The 26,416-nt window shown below is 47.3% G+C and overlaps 1 pseudogene; it reads right to left on the reverse strand.

The window, feature by feature from the left end:
• Positions 1 to 5,594: 5,594 nt before the first annotated feature.
• LOC105823772 lies at positions 5,595 to 17,720 on the reverse strand (annotated as a pseudogene).
• Positions 17,721 to 26,416: the final 8,696 nt, after the last annotated feature.

A 26,416-nucleotide genomic window follows, 5' to 3' on the forward strand; every position in this document is an offset into this window, starting at 1 on the left:
CAAATGCAGCTCAGGAAATGCTGAGGAATGTGAGAAGACACTTCCAAGTGCATCCTCCAGACGGCAACCTGCCCCAAGGTGGGGATATGGAACCCAAGTCACCCACCTCCCCTCTCGAGTGACCACAATGGGAGGGGAAGGACCCTGGGAAGCTTGGGGGAGTAGGAAGCACCAAGCCCAGGGGAGGAGGTGGAAAGTACAGGCTGAAACTGAGCAGAGCCAGCACTGAGCCCAGGCAAGACAGTGGGATCAGCTTTGGGAGACGGAGCCCAGAGACATCACCTGAGCAGGACAGACTCTTAAGGAGCACCTGCGGCTGAGCCCGTGGGAGGAGAAGGCACTGTTAGTACCAAGCCTTCAGGAACACCCAAGGTCGAATGCCGAGAGGTGGGGAAGTGGGGGTGGGCCTAGGGCATGCTATTAAATACATGACTGACCCCTGGCGAGAAGGCACTGCTAGTTACCACCCAAAGCAACTGATCAGGAAAATTACACATGGTTCACCATTAGTGTTGTTTTAGGGTTTCAAAATGAAACTGTAGTAAAGCCTTTATCACCTAATTTCACCCTTCACTTGTAATTGAAGGGGCCAAGCCTTCGCTCATATAGACCCTGATTACCTCACTGGAACCTAGACAAGGACAATCCCTGAGTATTGCCAGGTAACAATAACAACTAATATTTGCACAACTTTACAGTCTACAAAGTGTTGTCATAACTTCTCTCGTGTGCCCTTCATGCCCAGGCTGTGAAGAAGGCAACTTACCCGTAGCTAGGAAGTAAACAGGGCCAGATCTCAGACCCAAGTCTCCAGATTCCAAGCCCAGTGTAATTTTTATTACAGCAAATATCTTTTATATACTAGTCAAATAACACTCTAAAATGCTCTGGCAGGCTGAGGAAATATCACTTTGTACACTTGAGGGAATGTATTCAGGGATTCAAGCAAAGTTCTCCAGAAGAGACCATCCCTTCCTAACCTCCCTGAGAATAGCTCTGTACCTAAAGTGTATGTGACAGGCCTCTGCCTCAGGCTATAGTCACAGTCTAAAAGAAAGTAGGAAATTCTCCCTTCTCTCTGCATTCCTGCCCCCCAACTCTAGCGGGTGAATGGGGCCAAACTTAAAGATGGTTCTTGTTGAAGAAATAAACGCTTCAGATGAATGTTAAAGGTTGGTTGTGCAAGTAGATTATAAGGATCCTGCTCTCGTGTAGGAAGCCTTGGCGGCCTCGTCCTCTACCACAGCTTCCTGAACTTGGCATTAGACACTTTCTATCCGTTTACCCAAAGCAACCAAGCACAGTACAGAAGCCCTAGGCACACTTATGCGAATAATCAACATAAGGCACGAGGCATACACTGATGAATAAGAAAAAGGTTTAAACCTAGGAAAACGTTCCTCCTGTCCCTATCTCTTCTACTTTCCCAAACCCCCAAATGCCACCACTGGGCCTACAGTATCTCTCACAGCCCTGCACCCCAGCTAACTCGGGCTTCTTGTAGTCCCACCATTCTCCTTTGTGTTACCTGCGAGCTCCCGCCCAAGATACCCTCAAATGCTGGGAGCATCTCCTTCGTATTTCTGTGCTGCTTTCCCCTCTTCCTTAGAAGTTCCTCTCACTGACTCTAGGAAGTCTTCTTGGCCCTGTATTCTCAAACATGCAGCTTGACAAAGCCCCTAACACGTACATTTAGTATTGGAAAATTCAACAATCATTTACAAGATAGTCTGAGGGGCTAGAAGGGACATTTGAATCAGAATCTTACAGTTTTCAAATATTTCTCTAGCCTGTGACAACTTTCTGAGATTCAGTTTTTCCCATCCGTACAATGAGGGTTCTGGGCCTTCATTCTAATGTTCTGGAAGTCCAAGGCCTGGTCAAGGTCACACAGGTAGAGGTTCTAAACACCAGGACAGCTCCCTTCCGAAGGCTACCCTCTCCACCACATCGTGTTGTGTGTTCCTGTACAAGCATGAGACAACTTGCCTGCCTCCACTCCTCTGGGAAAATACATAACGAAGCCACAAATAGAATTGCCATGTGCTACGTGGTTCAGCAATCCCACTTTTGAGTATATCTCCAAAGGAATTGCCATCAGCATGTTGAAGAGATTCACTGCAGCACTATTCACAATAGCCAAGAGATGGAATCAACCTAAGTGTCCCTCAATAGATGAATGGATTTTTTAAATGTACTATATATACACAGTGGAACATTATGCAGCCCTTAAAAAGAATGAAATATTGTCATTTTTGACAACATGGATAAATATAGAGGACATTATGCTAAGTGAAATAAGCCAGGCACAGAGAGACAAATGCCACATGATCTCACTCATGTGGAATGCCAAAAAAGTCAAACTGATAGAAGTAGAGAGTAGAATAGTGGCTACCAGAGGCTGAGGAGGGCAGGGTGGGCAGGGAAAGGGAAAATGTTGGTTAGACGGTACAAAGTTTTAATTGGATAGGAAGAACAAGTTTTAGTGTTCTATTTTACAGTAAAGTGACTATAGTTAATAATAATGTATTATATATTTCTAAATTGCTAAAAGTACAGATTTTAAATGTTCTCAACACAAAGAAATGGTAGTATTAATATGCGAAGTGATGAATATGTTAATTAGCCTAATTTGATCATCCCACAACGTATAAATGTATTGAAACATCACATCGTACCCTATAAATATATACAATTATTTGTCAATTAAAATATGTATGTATTTAAAAACATATCAATTTGAAACCAAGGAGCAATTTTTGTTTTTTATACCCTTAAATACTTAATAGACCATTGGCTACTGAACTGTGTCCCCTTAACTGCAAACACGCTATAGTATCCATCTCTATATCCACCCACCGCCAACCACCAGCCCAGCCCCTCCCTTGATGGTCTGCACATTGAAAATGCCTAATAAATACCTTTGAAGGAGCAAAGGCATTGAATGGATGAAGGACCCCCCCCATTTTGGGTTATCTCAATGAGTACTGCTCTCTAGTTGACTGGAACTGGATTCCTGAACTCCCAGGCAAGTTTAACCCTCCCACATGTGTTCTCCTGGATCCGCCATTAAATAGCTGCGTCCCTCAGCAATTATATAACCTTGGTGAGCCTCTTTTTCCTCATCTATAAAATGAGGATAAAAGAGTACCTACCTCGTAGGGTAGCTGTCAGGATTAAGTGAAAGAATCTATAAAGAGCACTGAGAATGGTGCTTAGCAGTACACAGCAAAATGCTCGATAAATACTAGCTCTTGTTACTCTCTGATACCTTCATCTAGCACAGTCCTCGTCACACATCACTGTGGCTCCTATTCAATTTGTCCACTTTCCAGAATGACTGGAAGCTCTGTGAGGTCAGAGACCATGTCTGCCTTGGTCTTATCCCCAGCACAGAGGTCTGGCAGGTGGTAGGCGATCAATAAACGTCTGAACGCATCTCTGCGAGATGAAGATGAGTGGTGTAACTCCCTAGTCTGCGTGGATGAAAGTAGGGATTGTTCCCTGCTACTCTGTAACTACCAGAAAATTTCACGACATTTGAAGGCATAGGTAATGGTTCTGGCTTGCACTCCCATGCCAGTTAAGAACAGAGAGAACCAAGGGCACTATTGCGAAGTGGAAGAACACAGACCGGCCAAGCCAGAGTGCATAGATTTGAATCCCAGCTTCGCCACTTACCAGAGTGTGACCTTATGTGACTTAACATCTGTGCCTCTGTCTACTCATCTGTGAAATGGAAATAATAGTACCTACTTCAAAGGGATGTCATGGGAATTAAATGAGTTGACATTTGAAATATGCTTGGTGCCCAGCATTGTGTAGTGTTAGCTGCTGTCATCATCACCAGCATCATTATCATACTTGTGAGTAAAGACATGACACAAAGAGACCTGAGAGTGAAAACAGGTGGTTGTGGTTGTAGAAAAACACTTTGCCACCAGTACAGAGAATCTATGGATGGCTAAAAGGCAGTGTTCAAAATAGCCATGATGCTGTGCCATGACAACTTAGCTATCATTAACGTACTGTTGGAATGTTTTAGGTCCACACGGTCAAGGCCACGCTTGAGGGTAGGGGGTTATGGGAAGAAGGTTTTCGGAAGCACGCCTGATTTGTACAATGTAAACGCTGCCTTGCCCACCAGCCCCCACCACAAGCCCTGCTTGAGGTGGAATGAGGTGGAAACACACCTGTGGCCCAACATCACCCCTCAGGTCCTGCTGTGGCCGGGGACCACTCTTCCCTCCTTACCAGCTCCTCCCAACATGGATTTTCTTACCATACTTCAGTTCAAGGACCCTCCAGAAACCCAGGGCACCATCTGTCCATTGCTGTTGTGTCCTTTGCTGGGCATCAGAGAAGCCCAGCCGCCAAGACACCCGCTGCCCCCTGGGTGTCACCATGGCTGGGCTGCAGGCAGCCCAGGATATCCAAGAAGGTGGCAAACCAGGCCTCCCCCAAGGGTGTTGGCCACCTGCGGCAGGAAGCAGGGAAGCAGCTTCACCATGTGTGAGGAGGGCAGCAGGACCCAGCTCTGGGAAGATGTGGGACACTCTGTAGCTTCAGGAAAAGGAATCTTAAATCCCAGTGCAATTAAGGAGCAAGACTGGGATTGGAGCAAGGAAGAAGGAGAGCTTTGCACCTCCTGTTTCCTACTCTATTTCACCATAATGGCTTTTCCCCTCTACAGCCCAAAGCCGGAAGGTGATTTGAAGCCACTACATTTAGCCACAAATTGATTTTACACTCATTCATGAGTAGCCATCTCACCACTATCTACCTACCTCAAGATTAGATGCCACCACTATCTTACAATTCTCTTATAAGGAGCTAAAATCAAAATTTCCTCATGAATCGAATTTATCTCACCGGTTATAAATACACACTGTGGTTTATTATCATGGAGTTCTTTATCCTAGTATTTGCTTAAGCTACCTATCCAGTTTATCACATGCATTAGGTTTTATATTGCAAAGCCTGTATTATATGCAGGAAGAAAATCACAACAGAATCTATCATGGTTCTACTGCAAACAGTACCCTACCTGCTGCATCTATTGCATTTCATGACCATTTGATGTTTAACGTCCCATCCTTCCTCTCCTTACACACACACACACACAAACCAAAATGATCTCTGAAGATACCTCATGAATGGGTCAAATTTGCTCAAGATTCATGGCTCTTACATAAACACACTGGTGTGCTTAGTTAAGTAATTTTAACAAGATGTTTATACGTGAAGATCATTTCCTTGGGGTAGCCAAACTATCAAATCGTGACTGCAACATGAATACAGACCCAGGTACCTGGCTGCCAACGGAAGTTAGAGAACTTAATACCAGGAAGGGTTCCAGGAAGGAAGAACCCAGGACACGGTCCAGTGGGTCCCTCACTCAATAGAATAAGATGGAAAGCTCCTCCCTCATTTATCTAACCCTGTGCTCATTGCCTGACCTGGTGGGCAGATTACATCCATGTAGCATACCATTTTTAATTTTTTAAAAGGGGGATGATATTGCTCTTTAAACTAGCTAAATAATGATACAAAGGCTGAAATCAAAATTCCTCATGGCCTTCCCATGGACAGCATTACACTGCTTGGCGGAGAAGGAAAGGAGATCTGGGGCTGGAATGTGCTGGATTCATGGCGCTGCACCTCCGGAATCCAAGACAGGCTCGAACCTCTTGAAACCAGTCGGAGTCCAAGGTAAGCTGCTCCACAAACACTCAGCCAACAATAAAATGTTTTGAAAAGCACTTAAGCTTAATGGGTTGAGGTGTTAACTCAGTGGAAGCTTCTGTTACTATGGAGAGAGACGGTGCGAGGACAGAGTGATGCCATGGGACAGGAAAGGGAACACCATTAGGAAGAGTCACGCCACATGCATGCAGCAGCCACGCAGCCACATGGGGCCCAGAATGATGACCATGGACCCAGGGAGGTCTGGTCGGGACTGGGATGGTTTTCAGATCCTTTGATGCCTCTGGCTTCTTGATTTCCGGCTCTCCCCAGGCCTCCCACAGACCAGACCTCCTAGGACCAGCCCCTCTATTTCTCATTCTTCCGCCCACATTTGGCCATCAGCTCAGAAGCCAAGGACCATCCTAGACTTTCTAACTAGAGTGTATAGACTGGTGTGTGTTGTGCACCTGCTGGTATCACAGATTTTCATGCTACATTCCCCCAGATTCTCTGATGCACAGTAGGCCACAGAGATGTCATCAGGGCCAGGAATGTGTCCTGCAAGAATGATGATTTTAGTTCTCCATGACTACTAACTCAGTGGTCTGGATTAGTCTTATTATGACATTGTTTCCTATCCAATGAAACATTGCCTTTAAAAGGATTTTGGTCTCCAAACTTCCTTCAATTGCATCCTAGCCTGAATGCTCATGTTCTAGCATCTTGAACCACCATTCCAGTTCCTTGAGGCTGTGCACAGAGGGAGAAAACTGGTTCATCCTACCACCACTCAACAACTCGTGCCTGATGGCCTCCTATGGTGCAAGACATTGGGAGGGGCTGAGTGGGCAGCCCGTTAAGTGCCTTCCTGACCCACACTGTGGGGTCATTGGTACAGTGTTCAGAACCTTTGCCGTTAGCTCAGCAACAATTTAATACCTTGAAATGTACTCTTCGTCAGGAGTATCTAATCTCCTAGCCTGAGATTTATAATATTCTTTGAAATGGAAAATATATATTTTTAAATGAAAGAGCAAAACAACATGATTATTTACCTACAGAGTGGACAGACCTCTGCCAACCCAGGTGGAGATGAAGAGCACAGGGTTTGATTTTCCAAATTACCCACAGCTTTGGATAGGGGTGGGCGAAAGGACACTTCAGTCCTCTCCCGTAGTCATAGTGCTCTGTTGCAGCTAATCTAACTCTGATTCATTAGAAACTGGGACGTGAAATGGAAGAGAAAAATAAATAATGGCTTCCACCAGTCCTTAAAGTCCTCCAGGAACCTCTGATTAAATTTGGCACCTGGGCCCTCCTGGAATGCGCCCCATACGAGTAGAGGGCTTGTCTGGCTCGTCCACCAACAGATCCACAGCATGTAGGCAGGCCCCTGGCACATTGTGCTCACTTAATAAGCATTTGTTGAATGAAGCAATGAATGAATGAATGAATGAACGAACGAACAGAAGGCGGAGTCATCCAGAGCAGCTGAGGGGTCATGGTAGATCGAATGTAAAATCAGAATCAAGTGCCTTTGGTTGAATCCTGTCTTCTGACTAGCAGAACTTGGGTCAATTACCTCACTTCTCTGAGCTATTCTCCCACCATAAAATGGAAGTAACGCAAATATATATAGCGCAGGCTATTTTGCAGACTAAGTGATTAAATTCCCGTGACGGTATTTCATAATGCACCAGTTTCGCACACGAGAAACCTGGAAGTCACCCTCTATCCCACTGCCTCATCCCCGCCTTAGAACCCTGTTAGCCTCCTAATCCTACAGGTTCTGCCTCCCAACAGCTCCCCTCTTTGCTTCCTCTTCCCTCTCTCCACCGCTACCTTTGTGGAGGTTCTCATGGCCCCTGCCTCTTCCTGATGGCTTTCCTGCCTCGAGCCTGGCTCTGCTCCAGTTCCCTGCTGCCAGTGGACTTTGTGGGTGAGTCACACAGCGCAGGGATCCATGCTCAGAAGGACCCAAACATGAGATCTAATGCTCTGTGGTTGCCATCCCGAAATTCTTAATGATTTAGTGTTTTGGAAGTGAAATCCGAGGGACATGGCCCATGGGCTGGGGGATTAGGGCCTTGCCTCACACATGCTTACCTCTCGCCACCTCCTCGCTTCCCAAGACAGGTTCTCAGCCGCCTACTGTCCTGCCCCCAGCACCCTGGGCCCTGCCTGGCCTGCCCCTCCCAGTGACCACGGCCAACTCCGCCCCAGCAGAGGCCTGGGCACAGTGTGGGGAAGGTCAGGGTTGGGTGAGCGTGCCTCACAGTGTCTAGGGGTGGGCATGGCAGTGGCCATCCCCATTCTGAGCTGGCAGTGCCACAGTGTATTTGGCAGGTGACTTGGTTTTGGCAAGCCTCTTACCCACCCCCAATCCAGATACCTACTGCATCTTGACAAGGAAGTTGCAATAGTGTTGGGGGTCACCTGCCCACGGAGGGTGGGGGCACTAGGCTTCTGGGAAGGAAAGATGCCTGGCTGCACCCTCCTGTCCCCCGCTGGGGCACAGCCCATCAGCCCCGTATCTACGGAGAGGGGAGCCAGCTGCTGGTGGGCCACACACTTCTGAGTCTTGGGGAGGGCCCAGGCTGCTGTGACAGTCTGCATTCGCCCCATGAGTGTCCTACTGTGAGTGCCTGAAGGAGGGATGTGGCATTAAGGAGCAAATAAAAATGCCATGACTGATTGAGAGACCACAGGATGAGTGGGAAAGCTTGATATTTTAATACCTTTAACAGCACTTTCCTCCCCTGGTTTTTGAACAAGGGGCCCACATTTTCATTTTGCATGCAGCCCTAGGAATCAGTCCTGGCTGCCAACACGACACTCCTAAAGCTTGACCCTGATCATGCCACTTACCTGTGAAACTCCTTCAGTGCCTTCCCGTTATTCAGAGCAGAAGTGAGGCCCCTGGCCCGGCTCCCAGCTCCTCCCTCGCCTGGCACTTGCTGATTTCCTGAGCCCAGGCCCTTCTGCTAACCCACCCTTGCCCCGCTCCTTGACCACCTTGAGACATTAGTAGCTTCTTGAACGTGCCTTGCTGCTTTGTGTCACAGCTGGTCCTCTGTATTCTCCCCTCCAATACCGTCCCCTGCCCCCACTTTCATCTGACCATATCCACTCCAGCCTCACTTCCTTCCATGGCCTCCCCTGACTACCCCCAGCCCCCTCCCAGGAGACCTCTGTCATGGCCCCTATCACTGTCCTGTAATCAGTGATGTTCCTACCTGGCTTCACCATCAGAGTCATGCAGCATTGTACTGGTAACAGGTAGCATGGCACCTTCCACTCCCAACACCAGCACAGTGTCTGACACCTGTGGGGAGAAGGAATTCAACCCTTAGCTGAACATGCTGGCTCTCTGCCTTCACTGCCTGCTTAGAGAGATGATCTGAAGCCAACAAATCAGTCACGCTGGCCACTTTCTCCCGACAGAGGAGTCTTTTCCATAACCAAGATGCCAAAGGCACCATTTTAAGCCTGTTTTATAGACCTATCCTTTCTGACCACGTCATCTCCAGTGATCCTTGGGTTTCAGTCCTTGCTTATCAGCAAACCTTAGCCACAGGGATTGGAGATAGAAAACGATGGACTCATTTCATTAAGAGAATAAACTATTTTTTTCTTTAGCACATTCATAAAGCTCTAACAATGCAATCCCAGTCCACAGATCATCTCTCCACCACTTTTCTATGGCAATCAATGCCCCATGCAATGAGGTTCATGATCTTGGACCCAGAATCTAAGCATGAGTTATTCAGTCATACTGGCCAGGCCTCCCTCTTACAGTGGAGGAGGCCAGGCAGCTGCTCCAGCCCAACCCCAGACCCACGCTCTTCCCACGGCTCCATACAGCCTCCTGTGACCAGCAACAGCATCTCCAGGCTCTGATTCCGCCTTTTATCCATTTCTCTTTGAAGATACAAAGTCCTCCTTGCTTCAGAGTTTCTCTTCTCCAGGGTCTCTGACCACAATGTTACCCCACCGCATGTCCACACTAAACTAACCTGTGACTCTGGCATTCTCCATTGTCACTTCTCACTCGTGCTTTATTTTCTTCCTGAATGTTCATCAGATGGTTTGTTAAGAATTGGGAAGGGAGAGGAATCAGACTATTGACCCATCAGTGATGAGGCAACACGATCTCCTTCACAGCGACAGTTTACTTCACTAAATCCTGGGGTAGCCAACGATAAAGCAAAGATCCTGGCCGGCGTGCAGTATCGACACGGCAGCCACACAAACCACATTCGATATCTCTCTAAACCAGCTGCTGGCTTGCTTTTGGGGGCAATGTAATTGCTCCTACCGTCATTGCATGAACAGTCCCTCCTTATTCCGCTGCCATTCACGGATTAGTTAATCAGCTCGCAGGATTCTGGTTCAGGCTGAGAGCAATCTGCAAATCAGAAGCTTTCCAAATACACTGGAATGGGTAGTGTTGTTATACACATTCCCAGTCACCTTGCTAACAGCCCTCAGGTTTCAGAAATGTTATTAAATATTCCATTCAAGAAAAAAGGAACCCCGAAATGGGGCCTACCTCATCCCCACCCTCTCCCCACACCGTCTCCGTCCTTCAGGCACATTCTAAACTTAGAGAAATGTGGCCAGGAGAGAGTTAGAATATTTCGTGTGATGCAATACAGCCTGTTCAACTTTTGCATAGCAATTCAGCAAACACAGTTTTAAGCATTCAATTCTACTTCTACAGCTTCTTAAAATTCCCTGCAATATAATTATACTGATGGGAATGCAGAAAGATAATTGCTTTTAGAGGAAAGTTTCTCCTTTGTTCCATGTTCATCTGGCTTCCAGAAATGGAACAAGAGCCCTTGAACAGCAGAAATACGCATCCATGTGTCTCTAGTTATCATTTATTTACAAAGATAGACCTTGACAAATGTAATTTGTTCAATAAAATTAAAAGGATGCACGATAATTCACTTAGACAAAGACACTTGAAAGGGGACGTCATCGGCAGCAGCGCCGTCCATCATTCCAAACGATCAGCTGACTTTGAAGAAGTGGCAGGTGTTCCCCTTTTGGAATGCAGCATTGAAATGGTATTTAGAAGGGGGAAAAAAGAAAGAGAGCTAGGAATTGGAGCAATTTTTTATTCAGGCAATAATTATACAAATTAGATCTATGAAAGCCAGAGAATGACTGTGCCTTGAACCCTGTCTGTGTGCATAGAACAATGGGGAAATTAATAATTAAATCTATTACATATGCTCATAATTCAATACAAAAGATACCTCAGTAGTTCAAACACTCCTGTATTTTCATTTGAATAAGGCTTTCACACATCCTCATTATATATGTATTATATTTTAAATTTAACAGCTTATTTTGTTGCCTTTATGTTTGAATTAATAAGGGCACACTTTAATGCACTAATGGGGAATTGCATTAGCCGGCTTTGCAGACATAACTTTGAAAAATCTCCAGTTTCCCAAGGGTGAAATCAATTTGCCCCATAACGTGTTGTCTCACAGACACATCTGGAATCTTGGAAGAATAGCTCCCCTCTACAAGCTTCCGATTTGGGCGTCTGTATTTGAAAGAGGATCCCCAGAGTAGATACCTTTGCTAAATTGAACAGACCCATCAGGATCATGTTCTGGATTTTGCAATCTCTTAGCTGACTTAATTTTAACTTGGTTTTCATGCCTGGCCCGTGTTATTTTTCCAGGGAGCAAAAATAATTTTTCTGTGAAAAAGTAAAGATTTATTTTTAATCCAATAATTCATTTTCTTTTTAAATTTTTCTTTCTCACTCCCTCTCTCCCTCTGGCTCTCTTCATATTCCTATTTTTAACTCTTCATACTACCTCTGAGTCACAGACAGCAAAGAAGACAAGGAAATTAGAGAAGAAAGAGAGAGAGAGAGAGAGGAAAGTACATCCTATGGTGAGTAATGGCAAGAGGGTCTCTGCAATTGTCGAGGTGCCAACTAACAGCACCAGAATTATTGGAGCTCCAGGACAGGGGCGCAGGGATCAGTGGTTGAACTAAAGCACTGACGTCCCAGAGAGCACAATGATTTCACAAAGTGGGGTCCTCAATTTCCTAGAAAACGAGGTGACTCCACTGGAGGGTTGAACGGTAAGGTTAAAACCAATGGAAAATACCTTTCCCTCTGCAACCCAGAAAAGAGACAAATAAGTCAGTAGTGGTGAAAAAGAAATAGAGGAAGCCTAACCCACTGCTCACATCTTGGTGCAAAGCGGCTGCCAGCATACCCGGGGCCGCCAGGGCACATGTGGAGGCGCTTGCCGCTGCTGCCACTGCGGTATGACAAGGAGTTTTGTGCCTTCAGAGGAGCGCCAAATCCAATGATGGTAATTGCATTGCAGATTTCTAGCATCATTAGCAATTCTTAAAATTACATTTGCCCTGCTTAAGTTCTCTATTTCCAGCCTGGTGTACGGAGGGGGCAGGTCTCTAAAGGGGAGATGGGTTACAGAAGAAATTCAATTGGACGCATTGGCTTCAGGTGTGCAGGTGGAGGCTGGCCGGAGGGGATTCACAGACCAGGAAAAATGCTTGTTTGTCTTATTTTAAATGCTGATTGCCGGGAGAATAAACAAAACCCGCAGCTAAATGGGCCTTCAAGGAACACTGGGAATTTTGGAAAGAAAAAAACCCTTACCGAATAACAGTTGGAACTAGCCCTGTGGGGCCTATGGTGACAAGCACCATCCAACCACCCCGAGCAATGGAGCAACTTGCATTTGAAATAGTTGGTGCAGAAATAACCACTCTCCTTTTGTTTGTTTGTATTTAAAACAAATGAATAAAATCCAGACGAATTGGTGTTTTTGCTTTGTTTGTTTGTTTCCTTAAAGAGAATGCATTTGCTCATTAGGAAATCTAGACAGCCAGCTCCAGGAGCAAGAGCCTGAAGTCCATGTTTCTCCTGAGCTGTGGCAAGGACACTTTGCCCCAAAATTGCGTAGCCCAGGCATCTCAGTACTGTTGGGAAGGGGAAGGGACACCCCAAGAGGAGAGCAGAGGTCGGAACCAGCCTCTCCCAAGGCTGCTGGCTCCGAAACTTGGCCAGGGCTCTGTGCAGTTGGGACTCCCATTGCGGTGTCATTGAGAGATCACCTACAGCATCCCCTTCCAGCATAGAGGGTGGCCTCTACTCCGAATCTAGCAACAGAAAGCAGGCCAACTCCTGAGTATTTTTTTCCAACAATTTATCCCATGTAATTAAATTGCTAAGCCTATATATACACACATACACACATACACACACACACACACACATTTACAAATATGTATTATATACACAGCTCTATGTATAAACACACATACAGGGAGTGTATAGCTTTTAATTGGGCAGTCTTCTCAAAATAATTAAGCCAGTTTTAATGAAATACTGTTTAAGGCTGCTGGCAAGCAAAGGAGCCATCTTTAGCAGAGTATTAATAAACTGAGTCATTCGCACTAGAGAATGGCTAGCTCTACCAGGCACGTTCATAAGTACTAATAAACCAGCTCAGCTCTCTGCCTCAGGCCAAGGACCAGAGGGTCTGGAGCACAGAGACAGAGCACTGTCCTCAGAGCTGCAGTGGAGTTCACAACCCCCAGCAGGGAAAAGAGTTTGCCTGCCCTCAGAGAGGATCCCATTCATCCCTGCAAGGTCTGAGAAAACAAAGGAGAGGAGAGGAGAGGGCAGGGGAGGGGAGAAGAGGGGAGAGGACTCCAGCAGGAATCCAAGTCCATGTGTTCTGCCCGTGGAATATCAAGGTGACCAATCCCAGGGGTTGGTGAGACCTTCAGAGTTCCCGTGACAGCATCGGTGGGTGCTGCTGGTCCAGGACGGGGAATAGGGCACATGGGTGATCAGAGTTTCCCCTTTTTGTGTCCCAGTGTCCTCATCCACAGAGTGACTTGTCTACCCCATATCAATAACATAAACACATAGAGAGGATTATTCAAAGCTAAAGTGTTGATAGTGTTAAATATTAACTCTTACAATGAGGGTAGTCATTCTCTAGCAGCAGCACACGGATGCACCACAGAACACAACCAGGAATTGAGACAGGACTTTTCTTATGTTTTTAGCAGCAGGAGGCATTTACAGGCAAAGGAATGATAGCTTGGTTTTTGAGTCAAGGGGATGGTTCACCTGGTCTCTTAGTGAGACATCTTCACAAACTGGTTTGACTTTCACCAAAAGCAAAGAGATGGACTTGCTGCCACATACAGGTCCATGCCAATGAGATGGTACAGTGATATCTGGTTTTCCAGAATACTTCCTGAAAGAGCAGAGCCTGTACTCCCATTGTAAAATGAGGAAGCTGACGTGTCCCCAGCTTACATCATTTATCCCCAGTGACATGGCCATGGCCTGAATCCCTCTTCAAGAGTACTAGGAGAAGAAAATAAACCAATTACCCTCTCTTCTATTCTATCATGGAGAGGAAGGGCATATAAAATTAAGGAAAACACTAATAGTTCAGGGAAAATTTCTCCTAATACAAGACAAGGTAGGAAGAGCAGGAGACTTTCTATAAGATCAGTTTAGTGAAAGACAAGAACAGGGGCTTAGATTAGAACAGCAACCATTTATTGAGCCATTTTATTTGCCAGGAGGGCACTTCATATGCCTACTAGTTCATAATCCTCACCACAACCCTATGAGGTAGGTAGTTGTATTCCCATTTTATGGAACAGGAAACTGAGGTTCAAGTAGTTAAGCAACTTACCCACAGTCCTGGAGCTCTCAAACAGCAGGGGCAGGATTTAGACACCCCAAGGCCAGCAAACATGGCGCCCTGGTTCTTGTAACCCTTCCTTGTCCTCCCCCTCCCTTTCTCCTCTGCCAGCTGTGAGCTCTGTCTGTCCTCTGGCCTCAGAGGTGATGCTAATGTTGACATGGCCACCAACTTCCCAGGCCTGCACGCCCAGGAACAGCCACAGGTACAAGCCCTGGGCACAGACATAGCCCTTACTGGTCAAAAGGCAAGTTCTGGGAAAGAAAAACAACTCACTTTCCTCTGACAGCCCTGGAAACCAGGAAAAGGAGAATATCTGAAGAATGATTTCAGCACGAAGCTGGAAGGAAAGACACTGCTCCTGGCGTAACTCCTGATTCTCCAGAATCCGGAGGTGGAAGGCAGGCTTGGTGTGAGAAGGGACCCCGCATCCCGCTTAGACAGCGCCCACAGGGGCAAGCCCGGAGTGAGGTCACGGAGAGGGGAGCCGTGACCTGGCGGAGGGTCCCGGGGAGCAAGGAGTGGAGAACCCAGTGGGGCTGCGGAGGCCCGTTCCCCTGGACGGGGCAGAGCAAACAGGCCACGCAAAAATGGGAGGGGAGGGGACAGCCACTGACCGTGCGGAGGGAAACGCGCTCGCTGGAGACTGGAGAAGCAATTGGGAATCTGCAGGGTAAGGACTCGGGAAGGCCGGTCCCCAGCCTGCCTCGGGTGGACGCGCAGGGCGGCAGGGCGGGGCAGGGCGCGCCGCAGCCTCTGCGATGCCCCTGGCTGAACGGCAGGTGACACTGGTCAGGCCTCCGGCTGAACAGCACGTGCCGCCGTGGCCAGACACGGAAACTCACTCCGCTCCACGGCCGCCCCCACCCCAACCTCTCCAGCCCAACACTGAGGCATCGGTCATGCAAGCACACTCTGTGTCTTTTAAAAAATAGGATATGACCTTTAAAAAATAGAAAAATCAGGAATATATTTAGCACCCCAAACCCTTGTAATGGTGCCACTCCAAGCAAATGAATCATTAATAACCCGGGGGCGGAGGCGGAGGGGGTGCAGCGAGTGTTGGGGAACAAACAAGCTTAGCCCTTTGGTGTTTAAAATGCTGAATTGGAGGCTCCTCACACCAAATGGGGTACAAACCCCATCTCCGGAGACAGCACCAGGCTTTTCCCGGAGAGGAGCTGTGCTTCTGATGGAAGGGAGGGTGGCGAGAGGTGGCCAGTCTGACCCCTGACCCTGCGTGGAAAACCGGAGAATGCTGCGGGGAGGACTCCCTGGCTGCCACCGCGCCTCGGGCCGCGACGATGTTCCTGTGGCGCCACCTAGTGTCCGAAGCGCAGACAACGCCCTGGCTGCAAAGACGGGCTGAGACCAGGCCTGGGACCTCAGACTCAGACGTGGACTTTGGGATGGGTCTGTCATCCTGGGGGCCTCCCTGTGGACCAGTGACGCCTTTCTGCCGGGCAAAAAGCCCCCTGGACCTTGCTTCCTGCTGCCACCAAACCTAAAAAGAAATTTTGCCAGAATGAATGGAATAAATGACGCTCCCTTTCAACGAGACGTTCATGAGGTGATGTCTGGTTTTTCCTAAATACAATGGCAGTCGATTATTAATTCATCCAGAAAAAAATATAGATGCTGTCATCACATAAACATGAGTCCCCGAGCAGATCCGAGCCTCAGACCATCTGGAGGTGCTGCATGTGAGAAACACTGAACTCAAACTTTAGGTGGGACAAAGAAGAATCTTTACTTTTTATTTAATGGTAAATTAAAGACCTCCCCAGAAAAAGATTCTGCAGTGTAATGGAAAGAAAAAAGACCTGTGAGTCCATATACTGGGGTTATCCGTGTTACCTTGACCAGAAGGAAACAGTTTTTACCTCTCACAACAATGCTGTAGGTCTGGGTTGTTTTCTCCATGTGGTGGATAAGGACAAACAGGCTCTGGGAGTTTACCCAAGGCCAGGCGTCAGGTTGGTGGCCACGCTAAGCTTCTAACGCACGTCTGCCCAAGCCTGAAGAGTGTCTTCTTTTCACAAGACATTGAATCCCGCTGCGCTATGGCTTCTTCATCTACAGCTCGAAGGGGCTGTACGAAGTTATCATTTGGTCCTTTCCACATACAGCAAACTGCGATTCTAAGGTTTCACTGGTCCTTAAAACCCAGTTTTAGTGCTCCCAAACCCCGTGGTGACAACAAAAGGGCCTTTAAAAAGGATTTATCCACCTATAAAAACCATTGGATTTTATTTTCAGCTATGGGCAAAAGAACACCAAAACAAACGTGTTGGAACATCAAACCTCCTTTAAAATTTAAGACAGCAGGGAAAGAGGAGAAAATCTGCACCGGGCGAGGCGAGGAGAGAGGACTTACGGATTCCATGGCTGAGACCAGACTGCAGGGCATTGCTTATCTGGAGCCTCTGTCCTCCCAGAGGGATAATTGCCTTTTGATAATTGTTTAGATTTGATAAATACACGAAATGGGGCAGCCCACAGTTTATCTGGCTACCAGTTCAGATCCAAACAGAACTAGATGAAGCAGTCAGGCACATTTGCAATAACCTCAAAGATAAAACCTTCCTATCCGAAGCAGTTTATCTCCTCCTCAAGGGTCATGTTACCCAGTAACTGCCACCTTCAAAAGAAGGAAGGGGGAGAACACTTCTAGCAGATGGCTCATATGGGCCTTGCTTGCCTTGAACCCTCTCTTCCTGCTAACTCAACAGGCCACCTGCTTGAGAGAAAGGGGTGGCCCTCTGCGTGGCTAAGAAAGTGGTGGAACTGGGCAACTAGACCCCAAAGCCAAGGTCACCTAACTCTGAGATCAATGTTCTCCTTGTGGGCTCTTCCTCGACCTCACAGGGACAAGCTAAAGGAACTTCAATCCTCCCCAGCAAAGATAAGACCATGATCCATAGCTCAGAGGACCTTGGACCCTGCTGGGCCACAAATCTACCACGTGACCAAAGGCAAGTTAAAACTTCTCAACTCTAAAATCAGGAGTTTGACCTAAATAATCTCTAAGATCCTATTTCGCTATTTTATGGATCTGAATCAAACCAGCAGAACCTCTCATGGTTTAAAAGAGGCCAGAGGTTTCATGGAAGTACTATCTCCCCCGCTTGCATTCTTCCTCAGTCAGCTTTTCTCTTTCCCCACACAAAACTCTCTCATTCCCTGGCCACATACCTCCGTCCTCAAACTCCTTCCCAACCGCTCACACCTGGCTGAGCTGGGCTGGCTAAGGAGCAGGTCACATTGTCTCCGTGCAGACTCTTCTCCCGTCATGAGCCTGGACATCCCCATAGAGAGACGGGGACACCCAGAGGTAATGAGATAATGGTGACTTGCTTGCTGGGCAAATCCAAAAGCCCCCTTTTCCTCTCCTTTTCTGGAGAGACTGGCCCGGGGATGCCATCACCTTACAAGTCACCCCCACTGGGAGGATCAGGGAGCACTTCTCCTGGGCTGTGGACACGCCCTTTATTTTCCATCTGTCATCAAGAAGTGAAGCCACCTGTTGCTCACTTCCTCCTCCCATGCTTCTCCCTTCCCACCAGCAGCCTCTTCCACTTTCAAAATATTCTGATGGGGGATGGTGGCAGTTTTCCCGCAACAACATCTCTTGGTGTCAGCTGCTGAGCAACCCCAGCATGGCCCCCACCCCTCCCTCACCCTCTAATTAGTAAAGAAAGTGGCTTGACAGGACAACAACCAAATTATCTCCTACTGCCCTAAAGCCCTGGCCTGAAACCTCTTTTTTCCCCTAATCCTTCAGGGGCCTTTTCAGGACCATAATTGAGCTATATTCCACAGAAAGATCTTTCAGAGGAAAGGAATAAAGCATTGTTTTTCCAAGAGCCTTTTCTCCCTCAAGAAACTCCAAGTGAACTAGGAATCTTGTACCTTGCTTTCCCTTTGGGTAAGGAATACCACTTCCCCTCAGCGCTGGCCTCAAGATAGGTATTTATTAGGTGCTGGCTAATTGGGTGAGTGGGTGCGACACTCTGATGGATTTACTCAGTGTGCTATTAATAGATTACAAAACTCAATGCCAGCAAAGGCCAACCCCCCACCCCACCCTCAGCCAGCCCCCACATCCACTTCCCCCTCTGCCTGGCCTCAGACCAAAGCCAGGGAGAGATCTAAGCCACATCCCTCCGGATGCCCGGCTCCGACAAGCCACCGGCTTGAGAGCAAAGGGGTGGCCCTCTGCTTGGCAAAGAAAGTAGGCAACTGGGAACTAGACCTGTGCCAGTGCCTTGCCCTGGGCACCTCAGTTTTCCTTCTTCCTTCTGGGCTGTGATTCACAGCAGATATTAGAAAGGAAACAGCGTCCTTCAGTTCTTCCTACCATTTCTCTTATCTTTACACGGTTCTTATTAAGCAATATCTTCAAACTTATTTATGTGATGTCTCGCTAGGAAGCAGTGTTGTCAACATGCCACCTTCCATGAGCACCGAATTCCACATAAATAAGAGCCAAGTAACTGTCACATTGTCTCCGTGCAGACTCTTCTCCCGTCATGAGCCTGGACATCCCCAGAGAGAGGCGGGGACACCCAAAGGTAATCCGATAATGGTGACTTGCTTGCTGGGGCCAGTCCAAAAGCCCCCTTTTCCTCTCCTTTTCTGGAGAGACTGGCCCGGGGATGCCAGCTTCTTGTTGGGGCACAACCTCTACACTGTCTCGGAAGCCAGCCCAGGTCAAGGATGCAAAATTATGGGGAGCTGCCTGTGGCCAAAGAGTCAAGCCATTACCCTTTGCTTCACATTTCTGTTAGTTGTTTTTTGAATGTTATTAGAGACAAACACGTATGTTTTTGATGCCTGTTTTCATATTGAAAAGGAATGGGCAGGAGGAAGAGGGGAAGGGGAAGAAACAAGCCTTGGAGCCCAGCCGGCAGGTGCCAGGAATAGTGCCGGGAACTGGGTGTTCGTCCCCAGCCCTCCAGTCTTGGTCAGTGGGGAAGGCAGTGGGCATTGCCCTCTCTGTTCCTATTTGCATAACTGCTCTTACTAGAAAGTGGATGACCTGCATCCGCAAGGGGGCAGGCCCCCAGGATCTCCACGTCTTCTCTGACAGCTCTGTCTTCTCATCAGGCAGACGGCGCTTCCTCTTCCTTCGCTGCTTTAGTCTTGCTGTTCCATTTGCCTCCCGTGCCTTCCCACTCCCCACACCCTCATTCCCAGCCCCTTCCACTTTTCAAGACTTGTTGAGATGCCACCCCCAAGAAAGGCCCCCTGATTCTCCACTGCCTGGTCCCATCTGGGTGGGCACCCATGGAGGTGTCTTGTCCAGCATCTGTCACCACAGTGTTCTAACACTGCTTTTCTGCTTCCCCAAGACACCATGAGCTCTTGGAAGGCAGGATCTTGTTTATCTTTGCATCCCCAGTGTTTACTGGGTGAATTCTAGGCTGCCACTTGCCCAAACAACCCCTCTGTGTTCTAAGAAAAAGATGTCCTTTCTGGAAGCATGTAGACCCTTCCCTCCTACTCACCCCACACATATAGTATTGGCCTCCACGCAAGGCCATATGACTCCCTTGTTCAGATCAGAAAAAGGTGTTCCTTCCTCACAGTGGGGCAGCCCTACAGCAAGGAGCAAGGCTTGGCGAGTAGCACGTGAGCTGGATTTCTGCACCCGCTCGGCCCTGCCTCCAGGCAACCTGCACAACTGTATTGGGCAGCCCTGGTTGAATCAATCGCTGGATCCTGAGAGCGGTGACCCACTTCTCCTGACCTCTGGCTCAGCTTCTAAGACACCAGCCTGCTTTTCTACTCCGCTGCCTACTACCCTCCTCACCACAGCTGTTCATGAGCACAATGCCCCATGAAGCCCAAACACAGAGCCCAGGAGAGAGAAGCTGAGGAGGTCCCATTTCTTCCAGGCCCATTGCCAGCCTCTGTTTGAGGCCTGGGCGCGTGGGTTCACTTACATGGCTGGTTTGGAGCCTTTGGCAGATGACAGTGCTCAGATAGTTTTGTATGTGTTGCTCATCATTAAACCTCCCCTTCAGGGTTTCTTGCCGCCTTTGGTTTGTGTCTCAATCTGGAGCAAATTTAAGCAAAGGTTTAGGCCTCTGCATTTCCTTAGTTTAATTAATAATTCATAATAAAAATTTAATCAAGACATAAGCTTTTGTGGAAGGTTATAAAACACTTTTATTTGCCCTGGAGATCAGAATGACCACTTTCTAAATCTGTGAAATGATAGGTTTTTTTCCTAAATGAGAAGATTTTACTCTCAACTGCAAATTTCAGCTGTTTGCCATATGTAACCACAGAGAATCTGTTTATTGACTTACTATATTAGAAGTAGTTAGGCAGGAAGAAAAATAAACCCAAACTCCAGAAGGGAGAAAGTGTGGGGAAGGAACGCAGAGCTGGAGTTAGAGTCTAGCAAAACCTACCCTCAGAGAATAGCAAGAAGAGACAAAAGATGGAACCCACCTCCCAAAGGAGAGGATACAGACAGTAACCAGATTGGGAGACAAAGAAATTGGCCGGATAGTAATCAAAAGCCACTTTAGATCTTTGGAGAAATAAGCAGAGAATGCAAAGGAAAAAAAATGGAGCAGCGAAAGGATGTCAGACCCCGGGGGGACTTTGCAGCAGGGTGTGGAGTCCTGGTTGTTAAAGTCTGTAAAGACAGGACAGGTTTCAGCCTCCTGGGATAGCAGAAAGGAGTTCGTGCCAAATGGCAGAGAGAGGGTCTACCAGGGGTAGCTCAGACACCCACTGGTGGACAAAGCCAAACCACTAGGAAAGCTCCCTAAAAATACAGATTCCTCAGCCTCCGCTTTAAATGTCTTTTAAAGATCTGAAGGTGACTTTGATGTCCAGCGAGGCTGGTTTGGGAACCAGTGGTCCAGATGACCTTTTGAGGTTCTTCAGCACTAACTCTGAGATTTATAAAAATTAGGCCAAGAGTGGAAGCACAAAGTTGATACAAAGGAGCTGGATTCAGGGGATAATGTATCAATAATCAGCTGTTCTCCATAATAATTATTGTAATAACATGTTATTAGGTTTGTGGTTACCCCCCTTAATCACAATCCTGAAAGAAGGGTATTATTAATATCATCCCTCTTTCGCAGAGGAGGAGATGGAGTCTCAGAGAGGGAAATCATGTTGCTCAAAGCCACACTGCTAGAGAATGGAAAAGACAGGTTTTGAGGTATCCTGATGGCACATACTGTCTCGACCCTTATAGCCCATGTGGACAGTCCTCCTTGAAGCCAGACTACGTATAACAAGGGGGTTAATGGGTGGTAAAAGTTATGAAGAAGAAGGCCCAGCCCCTGGAAGGCCCAGAGCATATCCCACCCAGGACTGACTCAGGCTTATGAGGCCAGTCCAGAATGGACAAAAAGAAATGGACTCCTCAGGGATTAATGGCCACCAGCAATTTTCCAGTATGGAAAAATAACTCCGAGAAAAATAACTCAGACCCTAGCTTGGTAGTATTAGCTTTAAATAAGAAGTCTGGGCCTTTCCTCATTTAAGCCATACCCCTCACCTCCAACCCCAGCCTCAGCCCCAATCTTACTACCCAAATTCCCCTGGTCAGAGTGGCTAGCTCAAAACTGGATGCAAAGAGCTTTTGAAAGAAAGTGTTTAGTGGAGTCCCTGTAGGACCTAGGTGTTTGCAGCAAGACGCAGAATAGTTTTAGAAACCCCCTAGCTTAGACGAGGACATTTAGTTGTAAGAAAAGTTCCCAGCCTTCTAAACCATAATCTGAATGCACTGACTTTGGAGGGGAGGGAGTCAGCATGGAAGAGTGAAGGTCGCTCCACTGCCTGAGCCTGCGGCATGATGTGCCATCCGGTGGGCGAGGATGGGTCCAATCAGAGGGATGAGTGTCACGCTGGCTTTAAGAAGCCACTTCACTGAGTGCTTGGTCCAATCACCTCAACCCTTCCACCAACCACTTGTTGGTACAGGTTGACCATTCATAATCCAAAAATCTGAAATTCAAAATGATCCAAATCCAAAAGTTTTTGAGCACCGACATAACGCTCAAAGGAAATGCTCATGGGAGCATTTAGGATCTCAGATTTTATAATGCAAATATTCCAAAATCGGAAAAAATAATCTAAATCCTAAACACTTCTGATCCCAAGCATTTCAGATAAGAGATATTCAACCTGTGTTTTCAAATGTATATCCTTCCGTGTTACAAAGGGGATTGGAGATGCCTTATAGACATGTGTATATGATGAAGAACTATACGATAAACTACGGATAGGTTATAAATTAAAAAGCACAAGGCTATAAATAGAAAATGGAATAAAGGATGAGGCTACAATAAAAATTTTGACCACATATGCTCATTTTGGATAAAGCATAGATTTGGCTTGTTTTCTAGCTGCCATGGCAAAACAAAAAGGTGGGGGAGAGGAGACATCGGATTTGTTAGAGAATTCTGTGACCATGAGATAGAAACAAACCAGGCCCATGAAATCAGCCAGTCACGAAAGGACAAATATTGTGTGATCCCACTTACATGAGGTACCTGAGACAGTCGAATTTGTAGAGACAGAAAGTAGAATGTGGTTGCCAGGGGCTGTGGGGAGGGGAATAGGGAGTTATTGTTTAATAGGCACAGGTTTGGGGAGATGGAAAAAGTTCGGGAGGCAGATGGTGGTGAAGGTAGCACAGCAGTGTAAGTGTGCTTAATGCCACTGAACTACACACATGAAAATGGTTAAGTGGTAAATTTTATATGATGTGTATTTTACCACAATTCTAAAAAGTTACAACTTAAAGAGAAAAAAAAAAGGCCCTCCAGAGAATCTGAACTGCTTCTGCTTCTCCTGAGGAGGAAGTTTCTCCTTAGATTTCCAGCAAAAGGAGACTTTTAGGGCTGTAAGTGACAGCCTCAGCAACATGCATACAGCAGGCGCATCTCTCAGCCCTCGACATGGGTTGACGGCCTCACGCTACAGTGCAGTTCGGGGAAAAGAATACAGTGGCGCATGGCGGGTGTAACGCAGCCCAGGTAGCCACGCTGGCTTGTTCACGGAGGCAGAAGCGTCCGCTCGCGTGGCTGTGGGAGAGCTACCCACCCGGCCCCGCGCAGGCCCAGCGTGGGGGAGCCGCGACAGCGCCACGGGCGCCCAGTTTAAAAGTGAGACTTGCAGGTATGGTCCCGTGGCCACCCACCAGAGTTAACACTGAGGTGATGCTGACATTCCCAAGTTCTCCCGCCTTCGAGGCTCAACTCTTCTGTTAACCCCCAAATAACTGCAGCCTCACTTAGCCCCCATCCCAGGAGGCTGAGGGAAATCCCGTCTTTCGCGAGCTCCTCCCGTCGCAGGTATTTCTGAGCACCCCCAAAGAATGCATCCGCATTCCAGAGATCAGGCCTGTTTGCCACTTGTCACACTGGCCTGGACAGACCAGTGCTCCACTCCAAGTCTCCTCTGGCTTCCCCAGGTCTCTGGCTCCCCCATAGCATGGACACAGGCCCCTCTTGTAGTCCCCCAGAACATAATCAAGATCAAACTATAATACCGATCAAAGCTTTCTAAAAGCTGAAACATAGCAGAAGGGAATTAAAAAATAGAAACAAAAAGCTTAAACCCCGGAGATAGGAAGAGCTAGCTGTTTGCCCTTAACCCCTAACTCGCCCATACCACTTCAGGGGCCAGCCTGCGTTCTCTCAACTAAATGCTTGGACCATGTTCCCTCTACCTAGAATCTAGGTTCCCCAATACCTTTTGGGGTCCAAAAAGAGGTAGAAACCTCTCAGACTAGCCTCCAAGTCCAGTGCAATAATTATCTCAGAGACACAACTCTGCCTGTAGAGAAGACAACCCATCGCGTTATTTTACAGAGCTGCTCAGCTCCTCTTTGACTCAAATATCTCCATTCCAAATAGGCTTGATGTGGATGTGACTAAATGCTTATCGAAGCGCTTCTTCCAAAACAAAGTGCCATTTCCCTCAATGATGAATCATAAAGGTGCAATGAGTTTATCCCCATTCCTAGTTGTCATGCCTTCAAAATTGTGGGGCACCATCTAAGTTCAAGCATCATCTTATGCTCGCTTCCACTACAGCGGGGTGATGGGGGCCAGCCTCATTCCTTCTACCACGCATACTCCTTCTGGCAGTGAGCAGGATGGCTCTGAATGCTTGTGACTTAGTAATTTTTGGACTCATTTGCAAGGCAAATGCAGACTATCTAAAATTAAGGTTCAGTAATGCGGGGCACTAGCTGAGGGTTTCTTTTGTTTTGTTTTAAAACCACAGTCTTGCTCTATAAGATTGTTATCACAGATCCAGCAAGAAGGCTGGTAGCTTTTATTCACTGTATAAAATCTATTCCACTCTTCCCACTGAAGCGTGGATGAAAGGGTCCTACGGGAAGGGACTATTTCAGCAGGGTGGTTGGCTAGATGCAGCTGAGTGTCAGTGCCATAGGGAAAGGGCCAGGCTGGAAAGTTGGCCTGGCCTGGGGGTTGGTCTCTGTACTAGTGTTATTGGTCACAGACCCCAGTGGGAGGCTTTGGACTCTGATTCCTCTTAGTGAAGTATCGGGTGGAGTGTTTGGTCAACTTCAAAGCCCAATGCAACTTCCTCAGATCTTTATTTCAGATTCAACCCAAGTCTGATCCAAACCTGGGGGTGGAGGCGGGGCGGGGTGGTGCAGTGTTCAACTTAGTTTACTCTTGGCAAAACAGATCTTCCTGATTCTCGGGGGTGGGGGGGGTGGTGGAAAAAAGCAGCTTAGACAGACGTAAACAGGCTCTGAGACCTTTGGACATCAAATAACACGAGTGAAACAAGGTTTAGATGAGTTAAGTGTAAATCAATCAGAAACATATGGACTACATTTCCCTGAAAATACACAGGGGTTTACAAATTACAGGCACAGGGGTTTGGCAAAATGCAACTCAGGTTTTGCCAAACCTAAAATGTTTGGAGAAGATTTAAAGAAAGTAGAATGACCCCAAATGCCTTCAACTCTGCCCATCCCTGACGCTGATAATATCCCACATGACCGCAAACCTTTAAGTGCAAGGGTTTTAAGAGATTTATATGTTGAATAAACTTAACTACTCACAACAAGCTAAGATGCTTTTCCCGATGAATGTTCACAGAAAGCCGAAACTGCCAAGTGATCATACTTAGAAAAGGGAGAAAACATCTACCTTTTGAGTTGGCTCAAAGAGATATATCTACATGTTTTAACTTGTAACAGAATGAAATATTTTAAGCTTTGGAGTGCGTAATTGCAGATTCAGGGAGCGCAGGCTCTGCTTTCCCCCAGTGTGGGTCTGTGTTTGCACGACTAGTGGCAGGCGGCATCTTGCACCCATTTGCTGGCTATGGGGACAGTACGTTGACATACTCATGAGTGTCCCTGTTGCACTGCAACTGTCCCACGTGTCCCATGTGGCAGAGAGCTACGAGGCATTTCTGTCTCAATTGTCCCAGTGGAACTAGAGCACCCAAGATCCAAATGTTTGGGTTTTGAGATTCAAAAGTGAAGTCTGTCAAAGATATAAAAGATTTGGTGGATCCATCCTACTTGCCACCTCAAGATGAGACCAAGTCCCCCAAATGGAGCAGAGAAAAAGGAGAGCAGAAGGAAAAAAGGGGACTCCTCAGTGGGCCTCGAGAAAGGGCTGTATTGCTGCTGCCTGCTGGAGGATGGAGGGGAATGAGAGAACAACCAGAGAGGTTGGGGATTGAAGAGCAAAGGACACCTCTGCCTTTCTTTTGTATGCCACCTACAGGGGCAGCAGCATCACAGAGGAACTGGGCCCCCAACATGGGCAGGAGCCAGAGTAGAAGTGGTTCCTGGTGTGCCCAGACCAAGAGGCCTGTGACAGCCCCACAGAGTTTCCATAGCCCTGGAGAAGTGTGGGAGGGCAGCAGAATTCCCTTCAGGCCCTTAGAACAGGAATGGAAGTAGTTAGGAAAGTGTTAGATGTGTATAGGTCTTGCAAGGGGGTGTGAGAGAGAGT

The sequence above is a fragment of the Propithecus coquereli genome, unplaced genomic scaffold, assembly GCF_000956105.1.
Source record: "Propithecus coquereli isolate 6110/MARCELLA unplaced genomic scaffold, Pcoq_1.0 Scaffold7, whole genome shotgun sequence".
In the NCBI taxonomy this organism is placed as follows: Eukaryota; Metazoa; Chordata; class Mammalia; order Primates; family Indriidae; genus Propithecus; species Propithecus coquereli.